This window comes from Melospiza melodia, unplaced genomic scaffold, assembly GCF_035770615.1.
Source record: "Melospiza melodia melodia isolate bMelMel2 unplaced genomic scaffold, bMelMel2.pri scaffold_18, whole genome shotgun sequence".
NCBI classification, from domain to species: Eukaryota; Metazoa; Chordata; class Aves; order Passeriformes; family Passerellidae; genus Melospiza; species Melospiza melodia.
The window spans coordinates 18,266,521-18,285,874 of NW_026948525.1; the positions used below are offsets into that span (position 1 = coordinate 18,266,521).

The 19,354-nt window shown below is 51.1% G+C and overlaps 2 pseudogenes; one reads left to right on the forward strand and one right to left on the reverse strand.

Annotated features, from left to right (window-relative positions):
• Nucleotides 1–13,357: 13,357 nt before the first annotated feature.
• On the reverse strand, nt 13,358–14,922 carry LOC134433407 (zinc finger protein 239-like; annotated as a pseudogene).
• Nucleotides 14,923–18,258: 3,336 nt separating this feature from the next.
• LOC134433412 (zinc finger protein 436-like) lies at nt 18,259–19,092 on the forward strand (annotated as a pseudogene).
• Nucleotides 19,093–19,354: the final 262 nt, after the last annotated feature.

Here is a 19,354-nt window from a genome sequence, read left to right on the forward strand (position 1 = left end):
ACAAAGGCTTGTTGCTGCTCAGGGCCCCACTGGAAATTGTTCTTCTTGTGGGTGACCAGGTAAAGAGGGCTCACGATCTGACTGTACTCAGGAATATGCATCCTCCAAAAACCTATGGCACCCAGGAAAGCTTGTGTCTCTTTCTTATTGGTGGGTGGAGACATTGCTGTGATCTTGTTGATGACATCTGTAGGAATCGGACGCCGTCCATCTTGCCACTTCACTCCCAGGAATCGAATCTCACAAGCTGGTCCCTTTACTTTGCTCTTTTTAATGGCGAAACCAGCTCCCAGGAGCATCTGGATGATTTCCTTCCCTTTTGCAAACACTTCTGCAGCTGTGTTCCCCCACACAATGATGTCATCAATATACTGCAGATGTTCTGGAGCCTCACCCCTTTCTAGTGCAGTCTGGATCAGTCCATGGCAGATGGTGGGGCTGTGCTTCCACCCCTGGGGCAGTCGGTTCCAGGTGTACTGCACTCCCCTCCATGTGAAGGCAAACTGAGGCCTGCATTCTGCTGCCAGAGGAATGGAGAAAAATGCATTGGCAATGTCTATAGAGGCATACCACTTTGCTGCCTTGGACTCAAGCTCGTACTGGAGCTCTAATATGTCAGGCACGGCAGCACTCAGTGGTGGAGTCACTTCATTCAATGCACGGTAGTCCACAGTCAACCTCCATTCTCCTGCCGATTTTTGCACAGGCCAAATGGGGCTGTTGAAGGGTGAGTGGGTCTTGCTGACCACCCCTTGGCTCTCCAGCTCTCAGATCATCTTATAGATGGGGATCACAACATCTCGAATGGTCCTATACTGCCGTCGATGCACTATGGAAGTGGCAGTTGGCACTCAGTGCTCTTCTCCCGTCAGGCATCCAACTGCAGATGGATTCTCAGACAACCCAGGCAAGGTGTTTAATTGCTGGATGCCCTCTGTCTCTACAGCAGCTATTCCAAATGCCCATCTGAGTCATTTTGGGTCTTTGAAGTACCCACTTTGAAGGTAGTCTATGCCCAAAATACATGGGGCCTCTGGGCCAGTCACAATAGGATGCTTCTTCCACTCATTTCCCGTTAGGCTCACATCAGCTTCCACCAAAGTGAAATCCTGAGAGCCCCCTGTCACACCAGCAATAGAAACAGACTCTGTCCCCACATGTCTTGATGGGATTAATGTGCATTGCGCACCAGTATCAACCAAAGCTTTGTACTCTTGTGGTTCCGATGTGCCAGGCCAACAAATCCACACAGACCAGAAAACACGATTTTCCCTGGCCTCTACCTGGCTTGAGGCAGGGCCCCTCTAAGCCTGGTTATCCTTCTTTCCCTGGGCATATGTTTTGGATGTTCCTTCGAGAGGATCAGACATGTCATCATCATCATACCTGGCCATTCGGCTACGGGCAACTGGAGCTGCTTTCCTTCTGGTGGCTTCCTTCAGTTCACGCACCCGTTGTGCCAGAACAGCAGTAGGTTTCCTATCCCACCGTCTCATGTTTTCCCCACAATCACGCAGGTAAAACCACAGCTCAGCTCGTGGGGTGTACCTTCTCTCACTATCTGGGAAACGCCTGCCTTGGAGACCAGAACCTCGGATCTGTACTGCTGAAATTTGGAGAAGGTCTTCTTTAATCTCCTCTCTAAGCTTCTTATAGTTCTCCTCTATCTTATGCTCTAAGTTCTGCAGACGTGTTTCTACCGCTGCGATTCTGGCATGTGTCGGGCCATGTACAGCATCTGCATATGCTCGGAGCTTCCTTGCCATGTCAAGCACAGTCTCATCCCTCTCATCCCTCTCACCCCTCTTCATGATGGCTAAGGCAGAAGCATATTCGTGTGGCCCAAGTCGCATGAGTTTTCGCCACATCACAGATGTGCATGGTACTAAGTCTGGGTTCCTAGTTGTTACATCATCTGAGAAGATAATCTCTGCCATGGCCATTTCTCTCAGGCATTGGATCCCTTGCTCTATTGTCTTCCACTGAGTTTGCTGCATATAGAGATCATCTGCACACAGGTATCTTTCTGCTACACTTCTTAGGACCCGTTCCCAGAGGCTGTGAGAGTTAGCCCCCCTCATCATTCCTTGGTCTATGACAGGATCCTGTGACAGGGATCCCAAATGCCTGGCTTCAGTGCCATCCAGAATTGTAGCCTTGCCTGCAGCATCCCAGAGACGGACCAGCCAACTAATTATGGATTCATCAGACCTTCGAGTGTAATCCTTCCGTAAGCCATGAAGGTCCTTCAGGGAAAAGGACTCAATATTTGCATCTGATCTTGCACCTGCTGCTTTGACTCCTGATTTTATGTCAGGAGGCATTGAGGTTCCTTCTTCTTCTTCATCATCATCATCCTCCCCTGGTCGATTGGTCTTGTCCGTGCATTTCCCACTTCTAGTGCTGGTAGCAACAGCCATGGGTTTACATGCTGGCTTTGAGCCTGGGCTGTTAGCTGCAGCCTGAATCACCGGGACAGTTGCTGATTTATCTCCCTGCCCCCTGCCTCTGTCTGCTGCCCGACAGTCTCTAACAGAGTGAGATAAGCATATGCCAGGGCCCAACTCACTGCAATGACCTTCCTCTCCTTAGGCTCATCCTGGTACTTCTCTTTCAGATATTTCCCCACCTCAGCTGGGTTCTGAATTTGTTCATGGGGAAAATCCAAGACTATAGGGTCAGAGAGTTCCTTCAGGATTTGGCCCATATCCTCCCATTTCCCACACCACTCAGGATTTTCTACACTGGGGTTTACTCCTGAGTCAGGGGTCTCATCAGCCCGCCTAGAAATATCAGCTCTCATTCTGGAGAAGCAGCAGGCTGTATAGAGGAAGGTTACCAGACTGAATACCAAAAAGATGGTTTCTTTAACATTGAGGGGAAACTGAACATCCTTCACTAGTGATGCAACTGATTCATAGGAGAAGAAGGAAAGCAGAGGCTGAAAAACCTCATTCCCTCCTGCTCCTCCTGCAACAAACTGGATGCATAATCATAGCCATGAACCATTCATACCTGGAGCAGACCCTAGCATGTTTATAAACTTCTTGCATATCGTTGCCACCAAGCCCAGCAGGATAGCTATTCTGGTCACTGCCCCTCTGATGTAGAAACTACATATTAGGGGCAATACTAAAGCTATTTCTGGAAAAGAAAATAAACCTAGGGACCAGAGAGGTAATAAAATCTCAAAAAACCCTAGGGACCAGAAATGCATGCAAACCTTCACCCCAACAGACATTATGAATTCAAAAAGCATGGTTATTAGCTGATTTAAATGAACACAGAGGAATAGCAACCAAAATGCAGTCAAAACAGGGTTTTTCCACTCTCTCTCGAGCCCCAAGTTGGGCGCCAAATTTTTGTCCTGGTTTAGGGCAAATTTGTTAAAGAATCTGCAAAGGAGGGCCAACTCCTCCAGAAAGCAAAACCCACACGGCCCCTCCCCCCAACCGGTTCAGGAAAAAATTCCTTGGAGAGAGGTGGAAAGAACCTGTTTATTTCAGGCACAGCACCCCCCAGCACACAAAATGAGCAATACCCGATGACACTGCTCTGAGAAAGATGACAAAATCAGAAAGTCTCTTTCGGGGGTGGTTGCTCTGTTCTCAGTCCCTCCGGTGCTGGGGCAGCTGCTGCAGCCGAACAGTGCAAACCCTCGGTGTTCCCAGTCCCAGTCCGGAGCAGGTTCGAGATGGTCACAGAAACAGGAGAGGAGAAACAGTCCAAGAAGGAATGTGGACTGTTTAGCTAAACTAGCTAATAAGCAGAGGCCAAAGCAGAGCAGAAGCGAGAGCAGAAGAGAGAGCAAGCAAAGCAGCAAGCTGAAAGCAAGAAGTGAAAAACAGCCCTATGTACTGCTTGTCTCTGTGTCCCTGATAAGAGAAACCCAAACAAAACTTCCACTCTTCAGAGCCAGTCTTAAAGGCACAGAACAGATGAATGGGGATACAAGCATCGTAAGGTCACCCCAGTGACAGAGCAGGCAGTCTGCTTCATTGTGAACCACTACAGAGCTACATCCCAATATGGTTTAAGCAGCATGGTATTATTAAGAGCTCCTTTTCTGCATGAGACACAAAAAGGAGATCCCAAATGATCTTCATGCAAGCATGCAGTAAAGAACTGCTCCTGCTATCCTAACAAAGCGTTTGCTTTGGCAATTACACTCTTCCCATTCATCTTTTGATGCAGACACTTCAGGTTTTCCCCTACACCCCTGCAAGGCTGGCAGTCACTGTTTACCATTTCCTGTTCTTCCCTAGAGATGGTGCAGCGGCTGCTTTGAAACAAAAACCCCTGAGATCTGGATAGCTTGAAGGAGCATGAAATGCTAATTAAGTGCTCATATTGGTAATACCCAGGTCTGCACTGCCCAGTGCTCTGAAGCAGCAGCAGCAGGACCATGCATCATTCCTGTTGGTGGATGTTCATGTTTCTGGTGTGCAAGAGCAATGACTTTGAGGGGGGACAAAAATGCCCCTCTTCAAACACTGGCTGTGCAAGGAGATGTGAAGTTTCACAGCCTTTTCTAAGATATTTTAGAAAGATCTAAGAGAATATTGTGGCATGGAGTAGGTCCCTAATTTTGTCTCCAGAGGAATCCCCAAAGGGCACATTCACTCTGCTGCTGATGCTAACCCCATAAGCTCATGGACCAATTTTCCCTGCAATGTGCCTCCCTGCCTGGGCTTTACTAGGCCGGGACTAGACCCAGAGCTAAGAAAACACAGGCAGCCAGGTGACATTGTGTGACATCAGAAGCTGGCAACCATGAGGACTTTGCTGTCAAGAGGTTACAGTTTGCACTGGGCCCAGAAGTGTTTTTCCCTAAGGCAAAGCAAATTGAAATGTGAAGTTTAAAAGCTTCAAATGACTATCAAAGGAAACTGCAGAATAATTTCTGGAAGTGCAGCATTGTCAATGATCATGCAGCCCACCAAGAGCTCGAGCTGAATCCAGAATTGCTTCTTCCAGCTGTGCAGGAATTCATTCCACTGGCAAGCACTGGTCCACGGGAACAAATGATCCCCTAGCTCTGGGCTGAATGGCACCCAGGCTGCAGTGCAGATTGGAGGAACCCTTGTTGCTTGTTATTGGCCTCCCAGTGAACTCATCCTTCTGCAAACAAGGTGCAAACAACACAGCTGCACTGCTGTTCCGGATAAATACACATACAGGTGACGTTGCCAAAGCAGTGCATCATTTCCCAGTGAAATCCATGACCTCTTCTTACCTATGGAATTGTGACTGAAGACACCTGTGAGCCAGATCTGTGGGAGATTGCAAAGGAGCGAAGCTTTGGGATTTGGGCACACTTCTCTTGGTTTCTTTGCTCAGGCCTTTGGTGAGCACAGAACACACCTAGGTAGAAAACCTTTGACTAGACAGGATCTTTTGGATCCATTGTCCCCCAAACATGTCAATGTGTGGCCCCATTGTAATGCCAAGTAACAAAGAGCAGCACAAATGACACAAAGAAAACATGGCCAAAGAGGAAGAGGAGAGGCCCAATGAGGAAAGGATGTGGTGAGACACTGGCACATCGAGTGAGCTGCACTCCCATAATCTCTAGACTAGCAGGTGCTGGTCTCACATTCCCCTCTTGGTTTATTTAATTTTCATTTATTTACTTTCTTTTTTTCATCATCAAAATAAAATATATACAATTAAAAATATGTCATCAAATTTTAAAGATACAATCAAAACACATTAATTCAGAACTGTATCTAAAGATCAGAACATATGTACAGCTGTAACTATGAAGCCTAACACATCAATCCTAATCTGCAAACACTCTTCATACAGGCAGCAGCTTCTTCCTGAGCTTGGAGGACAGAGAGCTCTTCTGGACGGGAGGCGAGGACTTTGTGGGTGAGGGAACATCCGAAGTGTCCAGAGAAAACTTCTCAGTAAGACTGTAACCAGTCAGATCTGCAAAATGGAGACACAAAGTTTAACAGAGAGGCAAAGTTTAGCAGAGGCAACCATGCAAACCTAAACATCTGAAGCTCTGTATTTCATGGGACACATTTCTTGGAGATGTGTAAACAGCTGCACAGGGAAACATGCTCCTGCTGGCAGACACTGAGGCAGGCCAGGGCAAACCCTGAGCCACTTGCCCAGAGCTGGCACAGGCACTGCCTGGCCTCTGGGCTGCCCTGGGACAGCAGGGAGCCCAGAGCCCTGTGCTCTCCAGGAATGGCTCAGCTGCACATGCACCCTCCTGCTCTTCTGCCTGCCCCACAGCTCAGCAGCCCCACAGCTCCAGGGGCACTGGCAGCAGCACAGCTCATTGCAGGGGCACGTGCAGGGCACAGCTGTTCCCTGGCAATGTGCACAGCCTCTCTGGGCTGCCACAAGACCCTTCCTCCCAGCAGAGATTGGCCCAGCTCCCCCCTCACCTCTGCATGCGGCTGAGCCATGATTGCCTTCACCTTGTCATTAATCTGGAGTTGCTCCAGGCCCCCATGCCATGACTAGGAAGGGCAATGGAGAGAGCGGGGACAGATGCACACCCTTCCTTAGGATTTCGTCATTTTTGGCACAGCTCAAAAGGCAAATCCAACTCAGCACTCCCTCAGCTTTCTGGAGAACATCTCGCCTTCATCAGCCCAGCATTTTGGAGAGGTTTTCCCGCACATGTGGAGGCTTGCTGGCAGCACATTTCTTCAGCGGGGTGCCCATCACCTTGCAGAGGGCAGAGGCCAGCTTGGTGGCCACGGTGCGGACGTTGGCGCTCCGCACAGGCAGCGCCTTGTTCCCCAGGCAGGGCCAGAGCACGGGCAGGGCGTCGCGCTGGGCGACTTCAGGGCTCCTGGCACGAACCCCCTGCACAAGCACTGCCGGGACAGGGACACAGCTCCTTACCCATCAGCCTCACTGCAACAAGGATCTGCCTCTGCTTCTGCTTCTTGCCAGCCTCTCTGGCCAAGAGCAGCAAAACAGCACCCAGAGCCCCTTGGTCCAGAAACGGGCAAAGCAGCTGAGCATCCTGGAAACAGAACCACCAACCCCTCAGCACTAATTGCTCCAACCAGAGCCTTGTCCCTGCGGCAGACTTCCTACCTTTACTAAATTATTTCACAATGTCTTTCTGCATGAACAATGAATGAAATGTCCAATTGCCTTTGATTTCCATTAAGAAGTTGTCTAAACCCACACTGAAGATTTGGAAATGCACCATAGAGAGGAAATGGAGAGATTTGGGAGAGATTTGTAATAAAAGGATTATTCCATTTTTGTAACTTTGATGTCAAGTGCCAAATGTCTAATCTGGCTCTTCCCTTTGCTCAGCAACACACAGCAAAGGGCAGGATTAGAACACACCTCAAAACTCCAGCCCACCAGAGATGGCTGCTGCCTGACAGCTGGATGAGAAACATCAGTGGCCAGCTGGGGTCTTTGGCAGAATGCTTTTGGGGCTGCCAACAAAGAGCTGTTTCAAACCTCAGGCCGTCCTAGATAATTATCCAGACCCCATTGCCCTGGCATTTGGGCATCTCCACATTTTAATGCCATTTCCCCTCCCAATGTTAATGGCATTTTTTCCTATAATGTCCACTCAAATAGGGGCATAGAGAAAGAAAAATGCTACACAGGGGACTGAAATGTAACCAAAACACCAGTGTTTTTTCATATTGTCTCTGAAATCTCTCTGCCCATTATCTTAACTGAACTGTATCAAACATAGACAAATGTTTACTACCAACATGATCCTTGCTTGGCAGATTTGGCTAAGAGATGAAAACCTGAATTGCTCTGGAGACCATTCTTATTTTCTGATCAGACAAAATGTTATTTAGCAGCAATTTAATATTCTGTGGTGGAAGAGACTTCATTTTCTCTATGCTGTTAATCCACCTGCAGACATCAACATTGAAAGAGCTCCTGCAAGTACCCAAAACCAATTCTGCTAAGAAGGAAAGGGTTATGGAACCCATTTTAAAATGGGAATTCATTTGAGTTTAAATGCAATTAAAGACATCGGTGACTACTGAACAGGAGGAGCACCTGTCTGTTCCTACTAAATCTCAGAGAGAACATCTGCTTTTTCTAAAGTAGTCCTAATTTATGGTTAATTCCTTTATTTGAAAAAGAGATCAAAAGAAGTGCTAAACTAAATGCCCTATTGCTAGAGATCTACTTTATTCAAATGCTCTTTAAAGGGCCTTTGACATTCCCAATCACTGAACATGCCCTTTTGAGATTCCTAATGAAGACACAAAGTGTATTAAACCTTGCATTTCAAGATGTTGGCATAATTAGCAGAGGATTTAGCCCCAGTTGAATCAAGGCTATCTATAATCTTCTCTGCTATATATTGAGATTATCCTTTTTCCATTCCTTGGCTCTTGCTGACACAGCAAGCTCCTCTGAGGAATCAATTATCAGCTGCATTTGTAGCATTTAGGACCGCGCTGACACAGGCAGACACTGTTTGCACACCCTGAAAGGCTCAGTCCAAGGCCACTGTGACAGCACAGGCAGGGAGCCTCAGCACTCTGCTTCTGTCCCTGTGCCCAGAGGCTGCCTTGCACTAAACCTGTGCCTCTGGTACCTCTGTTGAGTTCTGGCCTAAGCTGTGACCCCCAGGCTCTGCACAGTTCAGCCTCAAAACTTTTCAAGAGAAAAACAAGAATTCTGTGAGGACAAAACAAACTGATGCCCTGAAACAGCATTTACCACCATTTCCCCTCAAAGATCACAGATGTCCCTGAGCTCCCCTGAGAGGAGCCAGCTGGGGCATTTTTAGCCCTCCCTTTGCTGGAGGTGGTTCTGAGATGCCCCAGTGAGAGCTCAGCCCCAGGCCGAGCGCTGCCCCCATCTCAGGTGCTGCCCAGCTCTGCAGCAGCCAGGGAAAACCTGCCAAAGCCACCTGCCTTGGCTATGGGGCAGCAGGGACACGCTCAGCACCTCCTGGTTTGGAGGAGCTGCTCTGCTGTCTGCTCACAGGCATTCCCTGTAAATGCTCCCTGGGAAGAGCTCTGGGCTCAGAAGGGGAGGCCAAACCTGTGATACGCTCGGTGACATCCAGCAGGGCTTGGCCACTCAAGTGATTCCATTGGTAGCTGAACTCTTTCAGCAGGGACACTTTATCTACAAGGGAAACACACATTTCTGCTCACTTTTCTCAGGTCATAGGAGAAAGGGCAGGGCCAACACATTTTAAAAAATAAAGTACATTTCTCCTGGTTTTTGAATCCTTTTCTTCTTTCCTTCCAGCATACTTGGCCGGGTTTTAAATTCCAAAAGAAAAGCTCTCCTTTCACATTTGTAAATCCAAACTTGTCTGCTGTAGCAGGAGCTGTGTTAAAACATTTCACATCAGGGACCTCGAGAGTTCAGTCACATGGAAGCAGTGAAAAGGTTTTGCATCCCAGAGCAAAAAGGGAGAGCCCGAGCCCCATACTTGGGTCACAGAAAGGCACTGAGCAAGTGTGAGAGTCTGTCCGAATTTTCCCTCATCTCTGAATTTTCCTCAATTATGGGAAAATTCAGTATTTATAGTTCAAATTCACCCAAAACCCCCAAAAAACACCCAAAAATCACCCAAAACTCCCCCAAAACTCCTCCTACAGAAAGGCACTGAGCCAGTGTGAGAGTCTGTCCGAATTTTCCCTCATCTCCGAATTTTCCTCAATTATGGGAAAATTCAGTATTTATAGTTCAAATTCACCCAAAACCCCCAAAAAACACCCAAAAATCACCCAAAACTCCCCCAAAACTCCTCCTACAGAAAGGCACTGAGCCAGTGTGAGAGTCTGTCCGAATTTTCCCTCATCTCCGAATTTTCCTCAATTTTGGGAAAATTCAGTATTTACAGCTCAAATTCACCCAAAACCCCCAAAAACCACCCAAAAATCACCCAAAACAGCCCAAAAATCCCCCAAAACGGGGTCCCGGCACTTGTGGAGCCCCTTGGGGCAGCCCGACGCCAGGCTGGGGTGAAAAACAGCGATTTTGGGAAAATTCAGTATTTATAGTTCAAATTCACCCCAAAATCCCCAAAAAACACCCAAAAATCACCCAAAACAGTCCAAAACTCCCCCAAAACTCCTCCTACATGGGGTCCCGGCACTCCCGCAGCCCCTCGGGGCAGCCTGAGGCCAGGTTGGGGTGAAAAACAGTGATTCTGGGAAAATTCAGTATTTATAGTACAAAATAACCCAAAAATCACAAAAAAACCTGCCCCAAAATCACCCAAAACAGCCCAAAAATCACCCCAAAATCCCCTCAAAACCTTCCCCAAAATTCCCTCCAAAATCACCCAAAACCTCCCCAAACCATCCCAAGACCCCCCAAATTTCGGGATTTCCCCCTGAATTTTGGGGTTTTTTTATGGGATTTTTTGGATTTTTGGGCTTTTTGTTAATTTGGGGAGAGTTCCCCACCCCCTCCCCTTTTTTCCCCCTAAATTTTGATATTTTTCCCCAGAATTTTTTTGTATTTTCCCCCCAAATTTTGATGCTTTTTTCTCCAGGATTTTGAGTATTTTTTCCCCAAATTTCAGTTTCTTTGGGATTTTCTAATTTTTATGGTTTTTGGTAATTAGGGGAGGGGTCTCCGCCCTCGTTTACTGCCCCTATCTGCTCCCCTTTCCTGAGTGTTTCCCCCCCATTTTTGATATTTTTCTTCAGAATTTTTTTATTTTCTCCGGGTTTTTTCCCCAAATTTCCGTTTTTTGGGTTTTTAGGATTTTTGTTAATTTGGGGAGGGGTCTCTCCCCCCATTTTACCTGCAGAGGATCCCCAGGCCGTGCTCGTGGACACGCAGGTAGTGATGAGGCCGGAGTTGTATCTGAAGCCTTTTGCACAATGGTGGCAGCAGAAGAGCCTCTCGCCTTTGTGACTCTTCTGATGCCTGATGAGACAGGAACTCATCTGAAACCTCTTCCTGCATTTATCACACTCATCGGGACGTTCTTCTGTGTGGATTCTCATGTGGCGGATCAGGGAGGATCTCAGGGAGAAGGTCTTTCCACATTCTGAGGACTTGCAGGACTCCTCCCCATCCTGGAGCTGCTCATGGACTCCCAGCTCTGAGCTGCAGCTCCATCCCTGGCCCAGGGTGGGCCTTTCCCCCTCAGATCCCCGTGATCGGCGTTTGCAGCCCCTCCTCGTAAGGGATCTCTGGGGCTTTTCTTTCCCCTTTGATTCCTGTGCTGTGGAGCTGCACAAAACAGCCTCTTCTACAAGGTTCTGCTGTGGGGATTTGACCTCCCTGGTCTCTGGCCTAAGCTTCTTGTCTGGGGAAGGAAGGACAAGGAGAAGATGGGATTTGCCTCCGTGCCACAGGGAAGGACAAGGAGATCCTCCCAGTGCGTCCCCAGCAGGACGGCTTTGGCACCAGGGTTGTCCTGCAGCCGGGGGCCATGCTGGGGTGGGAGATGGAGCAGGAGAGAGGGGGAAAGGGGCACTGACTTCCTCCTCACCTGCCTGGGGCTCCTGGGCCATCTTCTTCCTCAGGGTGTCCTCCTTCTTCATCGGGCCAAGGTTTGGAAAAAGAAAATCCTGGTTTGGGGGAAAACAAGGGCTGAACGTGTTGGGTTTGATAGTCCTGTTGCCCAAGTGCAGCTGGAGAAGTCAATGCCCCTTTCAGCCTTGAGGGGCTTGGAGCCCGCTCATCCCCAGCCTCCCCCACCCCTCCAGGCAGCCAGTTTGTCTCCCAGCTCCGGGATCGCCCCTCTGCGCTCTTCCCCACTCCAGGGCTCCCGAGCTCCCGTTTGCTCTCCTGGGCATCCCCCAGCCCGAGATCGCCCCTGTGCCCATCGGTACCAGGCGAACGTGAGTCTGTTCCCTCCACCGGAAATTAACGGTTCAGGTTTGAGGTCCTGCAAGAGTCAAAGATCCCCTGCCCCATGAAAAAACCCTCCCAGAGACCCCCCGATGGATCTGATGCAAGCTCCCCCTCCCCACTCACCTGCGGCTTCTGGAGGGGGCAATGCAGCAGGAGTCAGGGGAGCTTCAGCCTGAGCGGCAGGGGAAGGCGGTGGGGAAACCAACGTGGTTGGGCTGCTCTTCTTCCTTCTGCTCCTCCACTTACTCCTCGTCTGTTCCTCCTCTTCCTTCCACTTTTCTTTCACTCCTAGACCGGCCCAGGCAATGCTGACACCCAAAAGCAGCCACGCTCTGCCCTGGGCGGGTTCCGAAACAGCATGGCAGTAAAACTGGGGAGTGAAACTGGGAGCATTGGGAAAGATCATGAGAGCAGCGTAAAGGAATTGGGAGCGCTTTCCCTGCCAGTCCCGCTTTTACTGGGAGAACTGAGAGGGAACTGGGAGCAAACAGCACTTGGAGGCGGCTGCAGCCGGCAGCTAGTGGGGCCATGATAGAAGGCCTGGTTATGAGAATAAGAGAGCGATCGCGCGCTGGGATTGGTGGGCGGGAGCAGCGCGGGGTTTGCTCGGTTATGTGAGGGCCGGAAGGGGCCGGAGCAATGGCAGCGGCGGCTGGTGAGAGGGGACAGGGAGCGGGAATGGGAACCGGGAGCGGGAATGGGGACGGCAATGAGGACAGGGAGTGGGTATGGGGACAGGGAAGAGGCATGGGAATGGGGACATGATCGGAAATGGCACCCGGAACTGGAATGGCACAGAGAATGGGGACAGGGACCGGGAATTGGAATATGGGTATGGGACAGGGAATATTGAAATGGAAATATGGAAACGGGAGCGGGACCGTGAATAACAGAAGGGGAACAGAGACTTGGAATATGGGAGACGGATAGGAAATGAGACTGGAATGAGATTCAGGCTGGGATGGCAGCGGAACGGTACCAGGGTGACATGGGAATGGGTGGGTGAGAGGGGGTGACAGCAGGGAGAGGGGGATCCTGAACAGGGACACTGGCAACCAGGACAGAGGGACATGGAGACAGTTCCAGGGCAGGGGGGCCTTGATCAGCCATGCCACAACTTTCACCAGGGTCCCCAAGCACTTTTGCAGCTACTCGGCCTGTTCTGCCCAAAGCCCTGAGCAACCCCCAAGTCCCTCCCAGGAACCCCCACCTCCCTCAAACCCAACATGCCCCCCGTCCCCTGGCAGATCCCCCCATGTCCCCATCAATGGCTTATTCCAATCTCTTTTTTTTTACCCTAGTTTTGTGTGTTTTGAAGGGACCAACAGAAATGAAAGGAAAATCCAGGCCACGGGGTGCAAGGAAGATGTGAAGCAGCTGGACAGGTGGTTTCTAAAATGGATAACCGGCAACAGGAATGGCCTGGGCTCTGCTTACCAGGGTTCCCTGGGGATTACCCAGGGTGGATCCCTCTGTGGCAGCTGGAGCTGGAGCAGCGCAGGAAGGTCTTCCTGCACTTGGGGATCTCACTGGGCTGCCCTTAGTGCTGGCTCTGTTGGTGTCTGCTCAAGATAGAGCTCTGAGAGAAGCTCTTCCCACACTCAGGACACTCATAGGGCCTCTCCCCACTGTGGATGCGCCGGTGGGTCACGAGGGTGGAGTTGTCCCGGAAGCCCTTCCCTCAGTCAGGGCAGCGAAAGGGCCGCTCCTCCGTGTGAATCCTCTGGTGCCTGACAAGATGAGAGCTGGTCTGAAACCTCTTCCTGCATTTATCACACTCATAGGGCTTCTCCCCAGTGTGGCTCCTCAGGTGGTAGATCAGGTGGGAGCGCTGGCAGAAGCTCTTCCCACACTCCCCACACTCATAAGACCTCTCGTCAGTGTGGATCCTCTTGTGGACAATCAGGTTCGACTTGTGGGTGAATCTCTTCCCACACTCGGGACACTCATAGGGCCTCTCCTGGGTGTGCATGTGCTGGTGGCTGACAAGGGAGGAGTTGTACTTGAAGCCTTTCCCGCAGTCGGGGCAGAGGAAAGGCCTCTCCTCTGTGTGAGTGCGCTGGTGCCTGAGGAGATCAGAGCTGGTCTGAAACCCCTTTCTGCATTTATCACACTCGTAGGGTTTCTCCCCGGTGTGCCTCCTCATGTGGACAGTCAGGCAGGAGATCCAGCTGAAGCTCTTCCCACACTCCTCACACTTGTAACACCTCTCCTCGGTGTGCCTCCTCAAGTGGACAGTCAAGTTGGATCTCCGGCTGAAGCTCTTCCCACACTCCTCACATATATAGGGCCTCTCCCCCGTGTGGATTTTCATGTGGCAGATCAGGTTGGATTTCTGACTGAAGCTCTTCCCACATTTCAAGCACTTCTGGGGCTTCTCCTTACCCTGAAGCTGCTCGTGGACCACGAGCTCTGAGCTCCAGGCGCCTCCCCGGTCCAGGGTGGGCCTTTCCCCCTAAGATGCCTGAGATCTGAGACACCAAGAGCCCCGGCATTGCTAAGAGGGAGCCCAGAGAGGGGGATCAGGGGAACCCCTGGGGGCTGCAGGGAACCCCCAGCAGCACAGAGAAGGGGGAGCCTCAGAAGCCCAAGGTCAGAAGAGCAGAGAGGGGGGACCCTGGGGATTCCCGTGACAGCCTGGACAGGGTATGGACCCCTGGAGAGGAGAACTCTCAATAGATGCAGGACTCCAAGAAGTCCAAAGTGGAGAGACCAGAGAAGGGCAATTCATGGGGAGCTCTTTTTTGGAATAATCATGAGACATTCAAGTCTTGGCAGGCTTAAGGATGGTATTTCTCAGGGTTTTTCCAACTAATTTTTTTTGGTCTGGAGTTTTTTTTTTGGGCAGGATCTTGGTGGTCTGGAGATTTTTATGGACACAAAATGTCTGGAGACTTCTAGAGATGGGTTGGGGCAGGAGGAATGCCCAACAAAATGCTCTCATACCTTGTTTTTCTCATTTCCAAACCTCAGCCAAGTCTGTTGCCCTGTCTCTGGGAACACCCGCTGGTGTCACCTCGATACACTGTCCCCGCTGCCTGGTGTCGCTCTCTGGTCTGTTCCCTGTGTCATCCCATTCCTAGTGTCCACCATGCCTGGCATCAACCCCTGGTCCATGTCCATCTTGTCTTATGTTGCAATGCAAGATGTAACCAGCAGTATGTATTTTATCACCATCTGTTGAAACCAGGAGGAGCAGTGTTCTTTATCACTTCCATGACACATCCCTCCTAACACCAGGGCAGATATTCTCTATTAATGGGCAAGCTGTTAAAACCAGGTGAGGCAGGTTTATTTTTATCTCTTCCATAACCCATCATCCCTCCAGGGAGATATCTTCTGTTAATGGGCCATTGAGATTCACTGAGTGACTGATAAAATTAATCAACAGTGGGTGTTCACAGAAACGGAGCTCACAGACTGGGCTAAGGTTTGGAAATGAGAAATCCTATTTCCAAGAGAAAAACAAGGTATGAGAGCATTTTGTTGGGCATTCCTCCTGCCCAACCCATCTCTAGAAGTCTCCAGACATTTTGTGTCCATAAAAATCTCCAGACCAAAAAACTTTAGTTGGAAAAACCCTGAGAAATACCATCCTTAAGCCTGCCAAGACTTGAATGTCTCATGATTATTCCAAAAAAGAGCTCCCCATGAATTGCCCTTCTCTGGTCTCTCCACTTTGGACTTCTTGGAGTCCTGCATCTATTGAGCGTTCTCCTCTCCAGGGGTCCATACCCTGTCCAGGCTGTCACGGGAATCCCCAGGGTCCCCCCTCTCTGCTCTTCTGACCTTGGGCTTCTGAGGCTCCCCCTTCTCTGTGCTGCTGGGGGTTCCCTGCAGCCCCCAGGGGTTCCCCAGATCCCCCTCTCTGGGCTCCCTCTTAGCAATGCCGGGGCTCTTGGTGTCTCAGCGCTGCCGTTTCCCCTGACTCTGCTCCAGGCTGTGGGGAGGTCCAGGGCTTCCCCCTCGCAAGGGTGTTCCCCTCTCCGGGCTGAATCCTGGCGGTCTCCTCTCTCTGGGCTACACACGTCGGTGTCCCAGTGTTCTCCCCTCTCGTGTCCTTACCCGCGAAGAAACAACCTCCCGGGACACCGCCAAAATCTCCCCAATGGGCATTTGCAGCTTAGCTTTGGAGTCCTTTGAGCTCCAAAAATCCCCCCATCCCCAAAAAAATACCCACCTATGGAGCACCCAGGATATTTGGTTGAGCTCCCCCTCTGTGATCACCTGAGATATGGGGGGAAAATGCCCCAGGGTCCGGGAGTGCTGCGGAGAAAGCGAGGGCTGGAGCCTGTGTTCCCCCCGCTTCCACTTCACACTCCTCCTCCTCTCACCCAGCTCTTCCTCCCACCCGTCCTCCTCCTCTTCCTGCTCCACACCTCCTCCTCCTCCTCCTTCTCTTGTTCCCTCCAGCCCTTGTCCTGCTGCTTCTCCCTCCCTGCTCCACCATCCCATTCCTCCTGTCCCGGTCCTGCAGCCCTCGCAGCCCGTAGCAGGAACGGGGATGGAGCCAGGACAGGTCGGGATGGGCAGTGCGGGGCTCTCAGCTGCTCCCACCCGCTGGGGCCGGGAGGAGCAGGAGGAGGAGAACCCTGCCTGGGGAGAAGGAGAGGCAAACTGGGAAAACTGGAGGCTGCACATCCACACTGGGGCTTGCTGGGGATGTTGGTTGAGGCCTTCCAGCCCCTGGGGCTCCTATCAGGCAATCTGGGAAGGGGGAACACAGACAGGGCTGGGGGATGCCAGGAGTGGCCTCGCTGGGAGGGACTGGACTGTACTGGGATCATCCAGGGATCATTTTGGAAGTGAGTAGGAACCTGCTGGGGCAATTGAGACCATGTTAGGGGCTAATGTGATATACTGGGAATGACTGGGATCATTCTGAGAGTGAGTGGGAGATGCTGTGAGCAACTGGGAGCACGCTGGTAGCAAATGGCATCATACTGGGACTGATTGTGTTGATGTAGCTGGAGGCAGCTTGGACCATACTTGGATGGACTGGAAGCAGCTAGGATTATACTAGGACCATACTGGGAATAGTGGTAGATGACTTGGATCATATTGGAAGTTACTGGGATCATACTGCTGTTAAAAGGGAGCAACTGGGATCACACTTTGGGCTACTGAGAGCAACGGAGAGTGTCTGAGGTTGGAAATGCAAGATGTGGGTGGGGGTATGTCATCTATTGCCATCTGTTAGAGGTGGGGCAGTTATCTTCTGTTAATTGGGCAGTTTTCTTTATCTCTTCCACAAGCCCTCCAGGGAGATATCTTCTGTTAATGGGCCATTGAGCCTCACTGCAGGACTGATAAAATTACCTCACCCCATTGGTAGATGTTCCACCCATGGGGAGGAGCCAGGCATTCCTACCTGGATATAATCAGAGATTTGGAACACCACAGTCAGGCTTTTCCCACTGGATTCCCAGAGGAGTAGCATTTCTTCTCCACTGGATTCCCAGAGGAGCAGCTTTTCTTCTCCACTGGATTCGCCGAGGAAGACCAGACCTATCTACACCACCACTGGACCTTTGGAGGAAAACTACACCCTTCTACAGGAACCACTGCTTCAACAGAACCACATCTGTCCCTCCAGGAGGACTGCAGCCACCATTTAATTGGAGTGCAACAAACACCCTGACTAACAGGGTGTCAGCTTGGATTCTGACTCTGTCAGTGGTTTTCTTTCTACTATTACATTTTTCATTTTATTTTTCCTAGCAAAGAACTGTTATTCCTATTTCCATATCTTTCCCTGAGAGCCCCTTAATTTCAAAATTATAGTACTTTGGAGGGAGGGGGTTTACATTTTCAATTTTAAGGGAGGCTCTGCCTTCCTTAGCAGACACCAAGACAGGCAGCGGGACCATCAAACCCAACGCGCCCAGCCCTTGTTTTCCCCCAAACCAGGATTTCCTGTTTCTAAACCTTGGCCCGATGCAAGAGGAGGAGGTTGTGAGGAAGAGGAAGATGGCCCAGCAGCCCCAAGCAGGTGAGGAGGAATTCAGTGCCCCTTTCCCCCTCTCTCCTGCTCCATCTCCCGCCCCAGCACGGCCCCCGGCTGCAGCACAACCCTGCTGCCAAAGCCGTCCTGCTGGGGACGCACTGGGGGGATCTCCTTGTCCTTCCCTGTGGCACGGAGGCAAATCCCATCCTCTCCTTGTCCTTCCTCCCCCAGACCAGGAGCTGAGGATGGAGACCAGGGCGGACAAATCTCCACAGCAGAACCTTGTGGAAGAGGCTGTTTTGAGCAGCTCCATAGCACAGGAATCCAACGGGGAGGAAAAACCCCAGAGATCCCGCACGAGGAGGGGCTGCAAACGCAGATCTCAGGCATCTGAGGGGGAAAGGCCCACCCTGGACCGGGGAGGCGCCTGCAGCTCAGAGCTCGTGGTCCACGAGCAGCTTCAGGGTAAGGAGAAGCCCCAGAAGTGCTTGAAATGTGGGAAGAGCTTCAGCCAGAAATCGAACCTGATCTGCCACATGAAAATCCACACGGGGGAGAGGCCCTATATATGTGAGGAGTGTGGGAAGAGCTTCAGCCGGAGATCCAACTTGACTGTCCACTTGAGGAGCCACACCGAGGAGAGGTCTTACAAGTGTGAGGAGTGTGGGAAGAGCTTCAGCTGGATCTCCTGCCTGATTGTCCACCTGAGGAGGCACACCGAGGAGAGGTGTTACAAGTGTGAGGAGTGTGGGAAGAGTTTCAGCCGGATCTCCCACCTGACTGTCCACATGAGGAGGCACACCGGGGAGAAACCCTACGAGTGTGATAAATGCAGAAAGGGGTTTCAGACCAGCTCTGATCTCCTCAGGCACCAGCGCACTCACACAGAGGAGAGGCCTTTCCTCTGCCCCGACTGCGGGAAAGGCTTCAAGTACAACTCCTCCCTTGTCAGCCACCAGCACATGCACACCCAGGAGAGGCCCTATGAGTGTCCCGAGTGTGGGAAGAGATTCACCCACAAGTCGAACCTGATTGTCCACAAGAGGATCCACACTGACGAGAGGTCTTATGAGTGTGGGGAGTGTGGGAAGAGCTTCTGCCAGCGCTCCCACCTGATCTACCACCTGAGGAGCCACACTGGGGAGAAGCCCTATGAGTGTGATAAATGCAGGAAGAGGTTTCAGACCAGCTCTCATCTTGTCAGGCACCAGAGGATTCACACGGAGGAGCGGCCCTTTCGCTGCCCTGACTGAGGGAAGGGCTTCCGGGACAACTCCACCCTCGTGACCCACCGGCGCATCCACAGTGGGGAGAGGCCCTATGAGTGTCCTGAGTGTGGGAAGAGCTTCTCTCAGAGCTCTATCTTGAGCAGACACCAACAGAGCCAGCACTAAGGGCAGCCCAGTGAGATCCCCAAGTGCAGGAAGACCTTCCTGCGCTGCTCCAGCTCCAGCTGCCACAGAGGGATCCACCCTGGGTAATCCCCAGGGAACCCTGGTAAGCAGAGCCCAGGCCATTCCTGTTGCCGGTTATCCATTTTAGAAACCACCTGTCCAGCTGCTTCACATCTTCCTTGCACCCCGTGGCCTGGATTTTCCTTTCATTTCT